The sequence below is a fragment of the Lynx canadensis genome, chromosome C1, assembly GCF_007474595.2.
Source record: "Lynx canadensis isolate LIC74 chromosome C1, mLynCan4.pri.v2, whole genome shotgun sequence".
Taxonomy (NCBI): Eukaryota; Metazoa; Chordata; class Mammalia; order Carnivora; family Felidae; genus Lynx; species Lynx canadensis.
Window position 1 is genome coordinate 166,810,007 of NC_044310.1, and position 18,505 is coordinate 166,828,511.

Here is an 18,505-nt window from a genome sequence, read left to right on the forward strand (position 1 = left end):
AACCCTAGTTATTTTTCTCCAAATGTACTGGCTTCGGAGTCCTCGTTCTTCTAACTTTATTGCGCAAATCATTTTTATGTCATTTCCTGAATTCAGTTCAAAAGAGTCAGCAGCTAATATACACAAACAGGGCAACCATATGGTCCCAATCCCAGGCCTTCCGTATTACTCACTGTACCACTCGCTTCTGTATCACCTCATTCAATGGATAAAATCTTGCAATTCCAACAACTAGGCAATCAAATTTCTCTCCACTAAAGTTCTCTGATCAAAATCCCATGGATGAATTCTTCCGCTTATTTCTGTAACTAATAATCTGTCTCCACTATTTCAACCTCTTTGCCACTCTTTAGGTCAAGCTTTCCTAATTTCTGCTTCTGTTTCGTATGACTGCCAGAGAATGCTCCAAAACCACAGAGCCTCCCTCTTTAAAATTCTTCAGAGGCTCTCCACCTGGGCAATCAGGTTCAAGCTAATTACCATGGTATACAAGGCATTTTACCATGTGATCACTAGACCTCTTCAGCTCCAGCTCTGACTCCCACCACATTTCACGCACAGATGCAACAGGTTCTGTCTGAGTATCTTTGTGTATTTACCCCCATCTGAAATCCATCCCTCATTTAAACAGGTGAACTCCTACTATCCTTCAAGATAATAAACTTATCATTATCTCTTTGGAATCTTACCTGACATCACCTCTTTTCTACACACCCACGTGCTCACCCTATACACTTCACTGAATTAAATACTCTTTCCTTTATGCCTTCGTGAAACCTTTTATGTATTCGCTATGATTATCCTTAGTACTTTTTTCCCATTGCTTTGCTTGGTGGTCTTTTGTTGCTAGACTGAGTTCCTTAAAAGGATGCAGATTTTTGTCTAGTTCATTTTTGGTTCCCAGACCTAGCAAAGTGCTCAGCACCAAGAAGTTTCTCTTTGAATATTTGTTGAAGGTTGAGGCATTCCTTCCAGCAGACAAATGTTGAGCATCTATTCACCAGGAGGGAAATATACAGTGCAATCCACAGTCCCTGTCTTGTTAACCTTTCACAGTATTCTATTCTTCCTTAACAAAGTGGCATTCTCTGCTTATCATTTAAAGTTTATTAATTATTTTTGAGAGAGAGAGTGAGAGTGTGGGAGGAGGGAGGGCTGGAGAGAGGAGAGAGAGAATCCCAAGCAGGCTCTGCACAGTCAGCGTGGAGCCTAATGCGGGACTTAAATTCACAAACCGGTGAGATCATTAGTTGAAAACAAGAGACGTCAAACTGAGGGAGCCACCCAGGCACCCCTCTCTGCTTATCATTTAAAACCCTGGAGGCATCGCTTCTCGGCCTTTTGGCTAAGATCAAGTGTAGTATCTGTTCTTATCAGTTTAAAACCCTGGGGGCATCTGGTGGCTACATAGGTTAAGTGTCTGACTTCAGGTCATAACCTCACGGTTCACGAGTTGGAGCCCCACATTGGGCTCTCTGCGCTGATTGCCTAGAGCCTGCTTAGGATCCCATCTCCCTCTCTCTCTGCGCCTCCCCCACTCATGGACACACATGGGCGCTCTCACTATCTCTCAAAAAATAAACATTAAAAAAAGGTTTTTTTAAAAATCCTGTCCTCCTACCATCCACATTCTTTCCTTGTTTTAATAAAGCAAGAACATGCCAAACAATCCATTACAGTAATTCCCAAACATCCCTGCCCTTCCTCTTTCCATACCCTCTAGCTCCACACTGTATTACCCAGTTAGTAGATAAGGACTAACTGCTGTAACAGAAAAAACAAAACAAAACCAAACAAAAGCCATCAGGTTGTAAATCCAGGGTGAAGTCTGGGCGCTGTATTTTCCAATAACTACTGAATTAATGAACATAGCTCCATCACTGAAATTCACTAGGCCTCGGAATTCCTTTGGCTCTATGATTAGACTTCATTTTTGATATTTTTGTGATGAAGGTAAGCATATCCTTCTTTTCTTTTGAATTTTTTTTAACGTTTATTTTTTGAGAGAGAGAGAGACAGAGTGTCAGTGGGGCAGGGTCAGAGAGAAGGGGAGACAGAATCCGAAGCAGGCTTCAGGCTCTGAGCTGTCAGCACAGAGCCCGATGTGGGGCTTGAACCCACAAGCTGTGAGATTATGACCTGAGCCGAAGTCCAACACTTACCGACGTTTAACTGACTGAGCCACCCAGGCGCCAAAGCATATCCTTCTTTATACAGCCTATGTAGAAGTTGAGGGACTACTAGATCCTTACAAAGTAGCTGTCCAGCATAGGCACAAACTCCATGTGGTAGGGAACCACTCACTACTTTATAACGATATTCATCTTTGAACAATCCTTCTAGTCCTTACATTGAACTGAAATATGTCTCCTTATAAATTTGTAGGTAGCTATGGTATTGGGAGGAAATACCACTAGGTTTAAGTTCTAAAGCGGGGTGGTCAGATCCCAGTTCTATAACTTCCTAGCTGTATGAACTTGGACTAGCACAAAACAACTCCAAGTGTGAGTTTGTTCAACTCTAAAAGGGGAAAATAAGAATACTTTCAACCATTATTATAAATATGAATACAATGTGTATTAAAGGGCCCAGGGAATCTGAGTCTAGTACCGTGTATTGAGTACAGAACAGCCCCATTCCCCTTCCATACATAGCCTTTTAAACATTTGAAGTCAACAACCATAGCACATGCCTTCCCATACATACTATGCTTCACTCACATGTACCCTTCATCTCCTCCATACACTTTCATCTGATCATACCCTAGTGCCTCCTAAAAAGTGGCATCCAGAACTGAGTCCAATAACCCAGGTATGAAGAGAGAAATAGTGAAGTATAATTTACCACATTTTTATGATATTTCAAATTTCAGTCTGATATCACAATAACACTTTTCTACCACCTCATGTTGTTCATAAACATCGAGTTTTGCCAACTAAAAACAGAAGTACCTCCAAATTCTTTTTAAGTCTTTAACACATATATAGCTATAAAACCAAGTCTCCTTCAGCCTGTATTTGTACAATTTGTTTTTGAAGACTGAGTGCAGATCTTTGCATTTATTCCTCTTAAATGCCTTTTTGGAAGTTATGTATCAGGAGTCCCTGCCAAATAGAAATCAGTGACATGAGAATAACATTAAAGAAAAACATTCAGTGGTGGGGGGAAACCATCCCAAAGGCACTTTTGCAACCAATTCCTAAATTCCTAATTTCTGCCCTGCAATTTTCTTTGGGCTTTTTATTAAAAGCCACATTTAAATGTCAACTAAAATTAAATAACTTTCACACTTGTCTTGTTTTATTTTTATAATAAGTGAACGTTGAAAGCACCTTTTATGTGCAATATGTTCCCCACACATTGTTCACTGGAACTTCTGAAGAACTCACTGTGAGGTAAGGCAGACCCAGGTGTTATTAAAGCCACCTTACTGAAGCTCAGTAGGGTGAGGTAATTTGCTGAACAGTCAGTCACCCAACACCAAAATTGGTTTCTTGAAAAAACTGCTCCACCCACAGCCCGTGCTGAAGGGGAGGCCCCAGGCAGTACTATTGTGCTGTGCAATCCCTGAGTCACTGCTAATTGCTGTGATCTATAACAGCCAGGTCACACCCATTCAAAAGTGACCTGGGGGGGGGGGGGACCTCAATCCAAAAAAGCTGGTCCAATCAGACAATCAATTGGGGATACTATCTCCCCAAGAGATCCAAAAGGAGACACAGAGGGTGCCCATAGGTGAGTAGGGCTCTGGCAGAATAATGTCAGCCCAATGACTAAGCAGAAAACATCCATTCATTACACATTCAACTCTTATATTCAACAAATATTTATTAAGCATCTCTGGTTTAGGTGCCGGGGATACAGTATGGACAAAAATACACAAAAATTCTGCCTTGTGGATCTTGCATTCTGGTGGGTGGGACAGTTGATAAATACAATAAATAAGTAAATCAAAGTATATTAGAAGGCGATAAGTGTTGGATAAAAATTATGCAGGAAAGGGGACTAGAAAGTGTAAGGGGTAGGGTACAATTTTTAATAATAGGAATAGGAAAGGCCTCACTTTGAAGGTAGTATTGAGCTAAGGCTTGAAGCAGATGAAACACTGACCCTGTGATAAAAAAGACACATGCAGTCAAAGCTAAGAGAATCAACTGGTAGTGGGCTGATCATAAAGCATACAATGAGAGACTAGCAAAATCAGGCAACTCCTAGAGCAGGGCATTCAAGATCCACCTGGAAGATTTTTAGCAACGAAGTGACCAGAGCATTTCCTCATATGGACTAGACCAGAGCCTTTGCTGATGGGGTCTCACTATTTTTATCTATCTATCATCTATCTATCTATCTATCTATCTATCTATCTATCTATTTTTTTAAGTAAACTCTAAACCACAGGTGGACCTCAAACTCATACCCTGAAATCAAGAGTCACATGATCTATGGACCGAGCCAGTCAGGCACCCCACACAATCTGTATTTTTAAAACACTCCTCAGGTGACTGGGATGTTCAGCAGGATGGGAACCCCTGCTCTAAGGAAAAGATTGGGGCACCTGGGTGGCTCACTTGGTTGATCATCTGGCTTCTGCTCAGGTCATGATCTCTTGTTCGGTGAGTTCGAGCCCCACATCGGGCTCTCCTGGAGCATGCTTTGGATTCTGTGTCTCCTTCTCTCTCTGCCCCTCCCTTGCTCACTCTCTGTCTCTCAATAAATAAATAAATAAATAAATAAAACATTAAAAAAAAATTGTTTTGAAGAAAAGATCTGATGCCTTGGGTTCTGAACACTCCCTAAATTTTGTGTTCCGGAAAACCCAACCCAGTGTGCATCCCTCTTCTAGGAAGCATGGTCATTCAACTTCTCTGTTGTTCCTGGGAAGCCTGATATCCCTGGCTGAGATTTCAGTTTTTCTCATTTGCATACATATTCTTTGCAAACCAAAGGAACAAGAACCAAATTCCAATGTTATTCCCTGAGGGCACATTGTTGAGTTTCTGTGTATTGCCATCCAAAATTGCCTAACATACCACAGTCACAAAGCTATGAGATGGTGGCGGTGAAACTGTAGCACTGGCTGTTATTCCTCAGGCTGCCACTCTCTCCTTTAGGGGCAAAACAAAATGAAAATTTGGGGGTATTTCTTTAACATTGCAAAATCAGTATTTGAAAAATTGCCAAAGTATTCTATTTTATTATTATTAATTTTTTAAATGTCTTTTTGGGGCGTCTGGGTAGCTCAGTCAGTTAAGTGTCAGGTCATGACCTCAGGGTTGGTGGGTTCAGCCCCACATCGGGCTCTGATCTGACAGCTCGGAGCCTGAAGCCTGCTTCAGATTCTGTCTCCCTTTCTCTCTGTCCCTTTCCCCACTTGCACTCTCTCTCTCTCTCTCAAAAATAAATAAACATCAAAAAAATTTTAATGCCTTTTTATCACATCACTCATATTTTTAATGTTTGTTTATTTAGAGAGAGAGACATCACATACGTGCACAATTGGGCGCCCGTGGGGGAAGGACAGAGAGAGAGAGAGGGAGAGAATCCCTAACAGGCTCCTGGCTGTCAGTGCAGAGCCCAAGGCAGGATTCCATCTCTAACTGTAACATCACAACCTGAGCTGAAATCAAGAATTGGAAGCCCAATGAACTGAGCCACACAGGCACCCCCAAAGTATTCTATTTTAAAATCTAAAGGGATATAGCATTTGTTTTAGGAATGTAAAGTTAGTATAATATTGAATTTTTAAGAGAAATATTTAAAATTTTTATTTAAAAGTTACTTTGAGTACTCAGTTTATCAGTTTTTACATTTGATATTTTAATTCCAAACTCAAAATTTCTCTTTCACTAAGGAAGTTAAAAAGACCTGTTTTGGGGGGTGCCTGGGTGGCTCAGTCAGTTGAGCATCTGACTTTGGCTCAAGTTATGATCTCAGGGCTCTTGGGTTGAAGCCCTGCATCAGGTTCCCTGCTGTCAGAGCAGAGCCCACTTGGGATCCTCTGACCCCTTCTCTCTGCCCCTCCCTTGCTCACACTCTCTCTCAAAAATAATGATTAAAAACAACAAAACAACAACAACAACAAAATCTGATTTTGGTTTTGGTTTTAATATACTTTCATGGTCCTGAAGTTATATAACTAACATTTTCAAGGGTTTTGTTGTTGTTGTTGGGTTTGGGTTTTTTTGTTTGTGTGTTTTGGCTGCCTATTAGTTCATCATCTAGGCCAATGTATTTGGAGTCCTTCATACAAAAGAACTTTTTCCAAGGCCAACATAATTTGCATTCGCTTGTTTCAGGTAGGTTCCCTCCCCTCCCCCCCCAAATTACACATTTACAAAATGTTTTTGTTAAACAGGCCAAAGGAAAGAGTGAAAAGCACTGTTTGATTTTTTTGTAAAATCAGCAAACGCTTTTCCTAACAAAACTGACTTTTTCTAGTTGTTAAGTCATGGAGTTTTAAAGTTGGAAGACCCCTGACCTATTCCAACATTTTCACTTTCCTGTGACCAAGAGAAGTTGAGCAACATACCTGATTCTAGAGTTAGTTAACAAAACACCCAAGATTAGAATCTAGGTTTCCTGGCCTAAATTAGATGATATAAGCTGAAAGTATTTGAATATTTGTAGGACCATCCACATGCTTATAGAGGTGGTACATAATGTGGGCATACCACAAGTTTATCTCTTAAACATCAGTAGTGCTTTAAAACTATTAGAAATAATAGAAAATGAAATAAAATTTCAGACTAAGGGAAGGTCCTAATTTCAGCAATTTACTGTCACTCTTAATATAAACTTTGTAATAGAGATTACCAAAGGAGGTCACATTAAAAGCAAATGGTTTTAAATGCCTCTAGCAATATGCAATACATTATATAATAGAATACAGCAAACTGACTATACCATTTTTTTTAGTTGTCTCTAATAAATTTTCTTCCAATAAGTACCATGAAATGTCAATATATGATACGCTCAGATACGTGTTCCTGAGTCAGAACTCTTTCGTTGAAAGTACTAAAGCCAATTTCAACTGGATTGGGATGAAGAGGTGATGGATTTTCTAGATCAATACTGTGGATTTTCTGGAATAATAGTGAGGTAGCTCAAGCACACTAAAGGAAGAATTGCATTTTTGGGTGTTACAATAGGCAGTCAGATTCTAAAAGGATACCTGGAAGCCAGAAAAGAGGAAGTCATGGCCAGCTATTGGGAAAGTCAGAGGCATGTGCTGGAAGCACTCCACAAGAGGCCAGATCAAATTAGACAGGCCCAAGATGGTGGGTACCATGATAGGAAACCCCTGAGCACATAAGGAAGAAAAGGTGGGAAACCTTGCTTCCAAGAAATTCTGGCCCCAAGTAATGAGTATTCCACCCCTTAATTAACAATCATCAGTAAAACATGGTTGCAGGGCTTGCAGTCCCCCAGCCCCTTTCTCTCTCTCTCTCTCTCTCTCTCTCTCTCTCTCTCTCTCTCATTCTTTCTTGCCAGCTCTCACATCTCCAGAGTATACTTTTGCTTTAATAAATGTTCTTACTTGTTTCGCTCATCTGCTGCATTGTGCATCTGTCCTTGAATTCTTTCTCAGGACACTACCAAGAACCTTCCACGATATCTTTGAGATAGGCTGAGTTGAGGCCTCAGGGCCTGGGGTTCTGCCAGTTCACCCAGCAACACGGGGACCTCAGAGACCAGAGCAGAGACCAAAGCAAAGTCAGCATCTTTCTCAGCTGCTTCTGTCAAACCAGTTTCTCTGTGACTTGCCTTCGAGCTGTCCTGCAGCATACCGGTCTGTTTTAGACACGCAAAAAGAGCCCTAGGTAGCACTGTGTGCACATCCTCCAGCTTAGGGGTAGTTCATGTAGGAACTGATATTTTGGGTCACATGAATGTTCAAACACTGTGAACAGTAGAACAAGATTGGCCTATGAGGTAGGCAGTTGGGTGTCATAAGGGGCAGTTCCCTTCATGGGAGGAAGTCTCCTCCTAAGGGACAGCCACATTACCAGGAAAAGGGGAGAAAGGGGTACCAGGCCAACCAAAAACAATAGGTATTCAGTGCAAAATGTGTGCTGCTCTAAACCTCACACTGGAAAGATGATTTTCATAAAAGTTTTTATTACTCAAATGTTAAAATTGAAAATTGTAAATTACTTCTAGTCTCATTATTTTGTATTAAAAACCTATACTCAAGTACCCTTTATCTGGTTTGTTGATGCTTCTTTAAAACACTAGCCTAGAAAAATCCTTCAATGTATTCATAATTCTGATAGGGAAATACACTTTTGTTTGATCAGGGCATTTTTACTTACTCCTTGCATTATTAGTGTAAAAAATTTAGATCGACAAATATTTTATTCAAAGCTGAAGAGGTAGAACACTTGATGGTCAAATTCAATTAACATAGTGAAAGTCAGGTCTCATTTAAAGAGTATTAGTTAAGTTACAGAGAAAGTTCTTTAGTTTCTGTTACATGGTATTTCAATACAGGGCTAGGTCCTAGTTATTAGTAAGACAGAAAAGAATGTTAAAAACAAGCTCGCTCCAAGTCATAAGGTTTACTTTGTTTTTCTAATGTGTTCCAGTCATCAGCCTGAATACAAAGGTCAAGAACATTTACCTCAGACACTACCAAAAAAAAAAAAAAAAAAAAAAAGGAAGAAAGAAAGAAAGGAAAGAAGAAAGAAAGAAAGAAAGAAAGAAAGAAAGAAAGAAGGAAAGAAAGAAAGAAAACTACAGGCCGATATGATCAAGCAATGTATTCTGCTCTCGACTGAAAATCTGAGGCCAGAGACTAAAGCGTTCCCTCCTTGCTTCAATTCTCTAGTGGTCAGAAATGGCTCTCTTGTTGATCTACATTAAAAAAAAAAAAAAAAAAAAAAAAAATCCCTATGTTCCTGAACAAAACAGGGACAAACCACATTTAAAAATAATCTCCACCCATTGTCAGGCTCTTTCCACTGTCACTGTCTCCAGCTGCTCTGGGGAGGTGTGTGAAGCTTCTCCATGACTCCAGCAGCTGAGTGGCAGCTCAGGAGAAATCCCATTGCATAAAGTCAGAGGAGACACTAACAACACAAAAGCAAAGAATTGATTGGGTTGTGGGATAAAGTGGAAAATGGGAAGAATTGCCTTTTGTATCAGTCCAACTTTTCCTCTCCTTCTGAATAAAACATTGTTATGTAACAAAGAGCCTTTAAACCATTTCTTTCTTCTTTAAATTGGCAATTTGACAACTACAGATTGTGTCATCCTGGGTTAGAGCCACTTCTTAGGGTGTGGAGTTACTTGATTCCGGCACTGTGGATCAGTGTACTCAAAACATGTGACACAAGCTAGGTCCATGCCTCACTGATATTATCTGAGATTTAGGGGAGAAGAGAAAAGAAAAGCTTGTTTCTCTTTAGAAACTTGAAGAAAAAGGGCCCTAGTTGATCCTTCTTTTCCAAAACCTTAACTTTTGTATAAAAATCATGCAAATAAGCCAAGAAATACATTCTATCATCATTCCTAAAGGTGGAAAAAATTATAGTCTAGACTTTTCCATTGAAATGATGGCAGATTTGAGACAAGAGCTGAAGCTGCTGCTCCGTTTACCCTCTCGAAAAACAATCCTGGATGTCCTATCTGTACAGAAATTGTCCCTAGATCCTTCTGAGGGAGAGTGTCCTACTCTGGTACAGTGTTTGGAGATTGTGTTCCTGGTTATATCCAGTTGTGTCATTTTCATATCCTATGACCAACTTTTAAGCATTTCACTCATAAAACACGGTGAGAGTGAACAGAAACATGAGAACAGATATTCAATGATTAATTTGTCCATGAAACTAGAATGTAGTGCCAACACTGCTTTAGGGACCTGGGGACAATGGTGAGGACACTGTGAGTTTGCTTTTGGTCTGATTAGGAGGCAGGAAACAAACCAAACACTCAAAGCAACAGGGTACATACTAGAGTTGTCATTAAATTCTACACAAAATGCTAACAAGACCTAGAGAAGACACTGCCAAGGCTTCTAGTGAAGGCATCTTGGGGACTTTGATGCTTACACTGAGTCTAGTAGAATGAGCACTGTCTAGGCTGGGAGAAGGGAGAAGAAACAGAAGAGTGTATCAGGTGGCTGCATGTAAAAAACATGCTACTTGCAGGAGAATTTCGAGTATTCTTGCTGTGTACGCATGAGCAGGGAGAGGACATTTAAGGGATGGAAATGTGAGCCAGGCGTGGAAAATTCAATAGCCTGCAAGGCCAGGCAGGTAATGTAAATGACTGAAGATGGCCAGCAGGTCTAGGTGCAAATGCATTTGCTGTGAGTGCCTGAGCAAATGGCTCACTAGGGGACACAAAACCGCTAAAAATAGTGCATGGAATTATGCTTACCTCCCCAAACGTGAGAGATTGCCTCTTCCCCATAACCTTGCCAAGATGAGTACTTAGAGTAATATTTCTCATTCATTAAATAAATATTAATTAAGAGCCTACTGTTGTGAAGTATTTGTACTAAGGATTGAAGACAGAGCAGTGAATAAAACAAAAATTCCTATTCTCATGAAACTTACATTCCAGTGAAGGGGACACAGACAAAATAAAGAAGTAAAAGGTGCAGGTGTCAGATAAATGCTATGGAGAAAAATAAAAGAGGGACAACTTATAGAGAATGGGAGATAGGTTGGATTTTATCTTTTGTTTGTCTATTTTTGAGAGACAGAGAGAGAGAGAGAGAGAGAGAGAGAGAAGGGGAGGGGCAGAGACAGAGGGAGACAGAGGATCTGAAGTGGGCTTGGCACTGACAGCAGTTAGCCCATTGTGGGACTTGAACTCACAAACTGAGCCGTGAGATCATGACCTGAACAGAAGTCAGATGCTTAACCGACTGAGCCCCACCCAGGCACCCACCCCTAGGTTGGATTTCAGATATAATAATCAGGAAAACCTCACCAAGAAGGCAGCCATTGAACAAAGACTAGAGGATGTGAGAGAGGGAGCCATGCAGATATCTATGGGAAGAGCATTTCAAGCAGAGGGAAAATCAAAGGCCCTGAGGTGAGATCACACCTGCCAGGGAAGGGCGGTTAAGGGGTGAGAGGGAAAGGGATTGTATAGGATCTTTTAGGAAATTGTAAAGACTAAGGCTTTTGTTCTGAGCAGATTCAAAAAGCTTTCTGTGGTTTTGAGCAGAGGAGTGATAGGTGGGCTTTGTTATTTTTAAAGACTCACTCTGACTGCTGTGTGCAGAGCTGAATGCTTTGGGGGAAGGGTAGAAGCAGAGACCAGCTGGGAGGTAAGAGCTACTGCTCAGAACAGACAGGGGGTGGCTAGGCAGGTGGCTAGGGTGGGGGCGGCAGGAATGGCAGGAAGTGGTTGGATTCTGGTTATATGCTCAAGATAGAGCATCAGGACTTCCAGACAGATTAGATGAGGGGTGTCAGAGAAAAAGAGGGATCCAGGGATAACTATGGGGGTTTTGGTCTCAGTGATTAGAACAATATTATTTCACATATTTTGGAAAATTGTGGGGATAAGCAATTTGGGCTGTGTGGATGGGAAGGGAGGGGGGCTTAATAATTTGGTTTTGGAAATGTTACTTTAAGATACTTATCAGACAATAAGCATACATTTAGAATAAGCAGCTGGACATATGAGTTTGGAGTTAAAGGAAGAGGTCTGAACTAGAAATACATATTTGGAATTTGTTAGTGTAACCTCTCTAGCCAATGAGGCTGGAGGAAAATCCCTAGAAATCAAGTAAAAGTATTTGCAACAGGAGGGCAAGTTAGTAGCATTTGACAAAATTCTTCCTTCCTTCCTTCCTTCCTTCCTTCCTTCCTTCCTTCCTTCCTTCCTTCCTTCCTATAGGCTCCATGCCCCACGTAGGGGTTGAACTCACAACCCTGAGATTGAGAGTCACTTACCCTACAATGCCAGGCACCCTGAAAGTCCACCAATTTAAATGTAAATCTCATCCAAAAACACTTTGACCAAACATTCAGAAAAGTGTTTGACCAAATAGCTGGGCTCTGTGGCCCAGCAAAGCTGACACATAAAATTAACTGTCACAGCAAGTGAGAAGTGGCTATTGTATTTAGCAACATGGAGGTTCTTGGCAACCTTAGGATGAAGTTTTGATGGAATGGTGGGAGGAAAAAGCTTGATTCAAAGGGGTTCACAAGAAAAACGGAGGAGGTCCTTTTCCACTACAAACCAAAAAATGTCATTCTGGGTGCATAGGACCTGGGGGAGAGAAAACACAGTGGGCTGTAAACCCCGAGGCAGGCTGACTTGATGCTCGTTGCCAGCACCCAGAGAAAGCCTAGAGGCAAGGTGGACTACTAAAGGAGAGCAGCTCTCTCCTGAAGCCAGAGATCTAAAAGGGGCATGTGGCTCCGCACAGAAGAGGAGCTTTGGAAAAACAAAGCAATTTAAGCCCTCAAGATTCCCACAGATTAATATCAACTAAACAAGAGTTATTCATCAGGGGATATGAAAAATATAAGCAAGCAAATTATGAGTGTATCAGAAACAGCAAACATCAGATCTGCCCCCAGGGGTTTCAGATATTGGACTTATCAGACAAAGAAGATGAAAAAAAAAAAACTTTATGAAACGTTTAAAGAAATAAAAGACGAAATAAAAGCAAGTAGTAAGAGACTGTCCTATATGACCAGGCGTATTTGAAAACAAACCAATAAGGCTTTTAGAAATAAAAACTAGAATTGTTAAAACCTCTTGGGGGAGCCTAGGTTAACTGGGTTAAGTGTCCAACTCCTGGTTTCAGCCTAGGTCATTATCTTGCAGTTCCGTGAGTTCAAGCCATGTGTCTAGCTCTACGGTGGCAGCATGGAGCTTACTTGGAATTCTGTCTCCCTCTCTCTCTGCCCCTCCCCCACTTGTTCTGTCTCTGTCTCTCTCAAAATAAACTTTTCAAGTTTTTTTTTTAATGTTTATTTCTTTTTTGAGGAAGAGAGAGAGAGAGAGCAAGCACGAGTGGGGGAGGGGCAGAGAGAGAAGGAGACACAGAATCCGAAGCAGGCTCCAGGCTCTGAGCTGTCAGCATAGAGCCTGACGCAGGGCTTGAACTCCCCAACCGAAAGATCCTGACCTAAGTGGAAGTCGGATGCTTAACCGGCTGAGCCACCCAGGGGCCCCATCAAAACAAAACAAAACAAAACAAAACTTAAAAAAAATTAAAAATAAGCAAAATAAGACATCTTGATTGGTTAATATACATAGTAGCTACAGCCAAATAAAAATATTAATAAATTACACAACAGATCTGAAGAAAGCAACTGGCAAATATTAAGGATAAACAGATATGGAAATAATCATATGAGGTTACTAGGAAGAGAAAGAGAAAGCCCATTTCCTCCACATGCCTAACACTAACCAGGTGAATGGAAGATAAAACACACAGTTCATACACATCAACAATGAGTCACCGAATGTTAGACTGATCCGAAGGGGTTGAGAAAATGGTAAAGCCAACAGAAGTTCCTCATCCCAGTTACCAAAAATAAATGTGATGCATAAATAGTGGAACCATTTACAATGTGCATTTTTTTTATATTAAATATAATTTATTGCCAAATTGGTTTCCATTCAACACCCAGTGCTCATCCCAACAGGTGCCCTCCTCAATGCCATCACCCACTACAATGTGCATGTTTTAAGACAGGAATACAGTCTTCCTATACAACTAATCTTGCCATTTGACATCACAATTGTCTTGTGGGTTGTTTCTTCTTCTGCGCCTATAAACATACTTAAATTTCTATTTATTTATAAAAATGAAAATTCAAAGAATTCTTTCAAGCTATTATCTTCTCTTTCCCCTTCCATTCAGTGACAAATTTCTTGGGAAAAAAAAATCAACCAGACTTGAAATAATTATTTGTTCACTATTTGTTCATTCATTACTTTCTCCCTCCCCACTTAACCAACTGAAACAGTTCTTTCAAAGTTAACAATGACTACTTACCATATTCAATGAATTTTCTTCCTCTCTTTCCTTTTTGTAGTACTTGATAATGTTAAGCATTCATTTCCCTCTTTTAATCAACAAATATTTATTCAGTTTTTACTAGTCTCTAACCTAGGACCTGGAGACAAAAAGAGAAGGTGGTTCTCTGATGACAAATGGTTTACCATCCACTTATGAAAGAAGACAAGTGCACACTGAAGTGAAATAAAACACTGAAAGAGAAAGTACAACCACAAATGAGGGAGTGTTCAGTTCCACTTGGGGGAGTCAGGAAAAGCTTCACACTTGAGTTTTCCTGAAAGAATGTGTGCTGCCAGGTGAGTAGATGAAGACTATGGCATCATTTGAGGCCGAGGAAGCATTATGAACAAAGGTACAGAGGCATAAAGCATCCAGGTATATGGTGCTGGGACCACAAACAGCTCAATATACTTAGGACAAAAGAACCAAAATTGACATAAGGCTAGAATGCTAGGGGATAAAAAATCATGGAAGGCTGTGAACTCATTCAAAGAAGTATGGACTTTATCCTATGGGCACTAAGCAGGGTGCTAAAGGGATTCTTTTTTCTTCTTCTTCTTCTTACTGTATTTGCAATTTAGAAATAATCCTCTGACAGAAAGGTGGAGGGTGAATCAGAAGGCTTTAAAGCTGGAGGAAGGAGACCATTTTGGAAACTTTTCAGTTCTGAATGAGAGGGTCTGATCTAAGAAGAGTCAAGCAGGTGTGAGAGATGGTGAACTGAGTGAATGAATGACAGTCCCATCAGGAGAGAGAGGAGCAGGTTTTAAGAAGATGTTCTCAGAGATGAGGAGTGTGGGCTGGTTGGGCATCCCAAAAGGTGTCTACTTCAATTGATGACCATGTATTACTTTTTGGCTCTCTTATTTTTGTTGTTTTTATAATACTGATTATTTTCCTCATTATAAAATACATAACTTTTATTGCAGATGATTTGAAACATCTTGCAAAGTAATAAAAGCCACCAGTGATCTGAAAATTTAGATGATTATAGGACATTTTATTTATTTTTTATTTATTTTTTGATGTTTTATTTATTTATTTTTTATTTATTTTTGAAGGAGAGAGAGAGAGAGCATGAGTTGGGGAGGAGCAGAGAGAGAGGGAGACAGAATTCAAAGCAGGCTCCAGCCTTTAAGCTGTCAGCACAGAGCCCGATGTGGGGCTTGAACTCACAAACCGTGAGATCATGACCTGAGCGGAAGTCGGACACTTAACCGACTGAGCCACCCAGGCGCCCATAGATGATTATAAGACATTTTAAAAGTGTGAGCTATGCAGTCATGTACATTCTTCAAAAACTTTAATATTCTATGTAGAATGTTATATACTGCCTTTAAAATTTAATTGTATGCTATAAGCACTGTTCTGCATAATAAGATAATCTTTGAATATATCACTTTAATGACTGCACAGTGTTTTATCCTATAAATGAACTATACTTTATTTACCTATTGATGAACATCAAGATTGACTTTTGTTTTGGTATCAGATATAATGTTGTGATGAACACCTTTGCATACAACATTAGATTTCTCTGATTATTTCCTTGAAGTGAAATTACAGTGCCAAATTTATGAACAATAATAAGTCTCTTGGTACGTATTGACAAACTGTTTTTCAAATACACTGTCCCAGTTTACATTCCCATTAACACTGAGAATTGCATTAAATTTTTTTTCTTTTCTAGGTTTACAGGCAAAGGTTTCTTCCTTTAAAAAAAATTTTTTTTAATGTTTATTTTCGAGAGACAGAACACGAACAGGGGAGGGACAGAGAGAGAGGGAGACACAGAGTCTGAAGCAGCTCCAGGTTCTGAGCTGTCAGCACAGAGCCTGATGCAGGGCTAGAACTCAGGAACTGCAAGACCGTGACCTGAGCTGAAGTCAGAGGCTTGACCAACTGAGCCACCCAGGCGCCCTGGAGGTTTCTTCTTTTAATTTGCATTTCCAGAATTACAAGTTAATATATTTATTGGAAATTTATATTTTCTTGTTTTGTGAATTGTTCCTTCACGTTCTTTGTTTTTCTATTAGAATTTTTTTTCTTCATTTCTTTTAGTTCTCTTTTTTAACTTTTTAAAGTCTATTTACTTATTTATTTTGAGAGAGAGCACAAACAGGGTAGGGGCAGAGAGATGGGGGAGAGAGAAAATTCCAAGCAGACTCTGCACTGTCAGTCAGTGCAGAGCCTGATGCGGGACTCAAACTCATTAACCCTGAGACCATGACCTGAACTGAAATCGGGAGTCTGATGCTCAACTGACTGAGACACCCAGGTGAATTACTTTACAGCTGTATGTATTTATTTATATATATGTACTTATTTATTTTATAGCTATATGTATTTTATTTATTTTTTCCTTTGGAAGCTTTGGTTTCCTCTCAACCACTTCTCTTTCTATATCTATAATACTACTTTATCCTATTTCCTATTTCTTGGTCTATTTCCTTATGATGTCTAGTTGACACTTCCTTCTTCAAATAGAGACATTTGTCATGGTCTTTGGCCTTTTTCACTCATTGTCCTTATACTCAGAGAGTTCATCTATTCCAAATATTTCAGTGTTTATAAATATTGACTCTCTTAATCTACATTTTTTTCTGAATAATATATGTACATAGTATCAAATTCAAAAGTGCAAAATAGTATACAGTGAAAAATCGGTCTCTTTTTCTCCCTGATCCCTAGTCATTTTATTTCTCTCCTAGGAGGCAACCACTATTTCAGTCTCCTGTGGAGCCATCTAAGACTATTCCATGCATTTACAAATATTCACACAAATATCAGCAAGCTATGTACAGTGTTCTACATATTACCATTTTAACTTAACAATAGTTTTTGGAGATCTTTTCCTACCAGCACACATGAGACACATTGTATTTCATTATGTGAATATATCATAACATTTTAAACCAGTTTTCTAATGCTAAATAAACATTTAGTCTGCTTCAAATCTATTACAATTGATTATAAACATTATTTTGTTCTTATAGGATAAGTACTTAGAACTAGAATTGCTAGATAAAAAAGTATGTATATTTGTTATTTCAATTAATTGTTATAAAATTGCCTTTCACTGACATTGTACCAATTTGCATCCCCTTCACCAATGCTTGGAAATTGTGTTATAAAATTTTGGGGGTTTTGCCAGTCTGCTAGGGAAGAGCATCTCATCGTAGTATATAGTTGAGGATTGTTGTCTTTTTTGTACGTCTAAGAGAAATCTATACTTCCTTTTTAGTAAACTATTTTTTACATTCTTTGTGTGTTTCACTCCTATTTTGTTTGAATAGTAGGTCTTTTTTCCTTTAAAACATTTTTTTTAACATTTATTTATTTTTGAGAGACAGAGGGAGGCAGAGAGTGAGCGGGGGAGGGGTAGAGAGAGAGGAAGACAATCTGAAGCAGGCTGGAGGCTCTGGGCTGTCAGTACACAGCCTGAGGCAGGGCTGGAACCCACAAACCGCGAGATCATGACATGAGCTGAGGTTTGATGGTTAACCTACTGAGCCACCCAGGTGCCCCAGTAGGTTTTTTTTTTCTTATAAATTTATAGGAATTTGCTTCTGATATATGTTTTATACATTACAACTCAATTTTCAGTTTAGATAGGATGGGTTTTTTTATGTTCCATTTTCTGCAGAGCGTCTGTGGTTATTATGTAAACAAGTATACCATTTCTTATGGTTTCTGAATTTGTGTTGTACTTGGAAAGCTCTTTCCATGTTGTTATTATTGAAGACAAAATTTTCCAATGTTTTAATTTTATATGGAGTTATTTTTATATCTAGATCTTTGATCTATCTGGAATTTATTTACATGCAAAGTTTAAGGTAGGAGTCCAACTTTTTTTCCCTAAGTGGTATCCTCTCACTGCAACACTATTTGTTGAATAATTTTACTTTCCTTCTCAATTTGATGTGCTATTATTATCACCTTATGTTTTGTAGTCTATTTCTAGACATTATACTATGTTACATTGATGAACATAATCCAAATATTTTAATGACTGTAGTTTTATATTATATAATAGGGAGTCCCTTTACATTTCTCTGTTCTGAATTTTTCCTGGCTATCCTTATTTATGAACTTTAGAACCAGCTTGTCTAGTTCTAAATTTTAAGAGTTCTTACTGTTATGTTGATTGCAGTCAGGTTAAATTTACAGATTACATGCCTTTTATTTATTTATTTATTTATTTATTTATTTTTCTGATTGCTGAGGCTAAGACTTCCAATACTATGTTAAACAACAGCGGTGAGAGTGGACATCCCTGTCATGTTCCTGGCCTTAGGGGGAAAGTTCTCAGTTTTTCCCCAATGAGGATGACATTAGATGTGAGGTTTCATATATGACTTTTATGATGTTAAGGTATGTTCCATCTATACTTACTTTCTTGAGGGTTTTTATCATGAAAGGATGCTGTCAAATGCTTTTCGTCAAATGCTTTTTCTGCATCTATTGAAAGGATCATGTGGTTCTTACCCCTTTATTAATGTGATG

The 18,505-nt window shown here is 39.2% G+C and overlaps 1 pseudogene; it reads left to right on the plus strand.

Annotated features, from left to right (window-relative positions):
* The first annotated feature begins 1,325 nt into the window (after positions 1–1,325).
* Positions 1,326–1,442, plus strand: LOC115522697 (annotated as a pseudogene).
* The last annotated feature ends 17,063 nt before the right edge of the window (positions 1,443–18,505 follow it).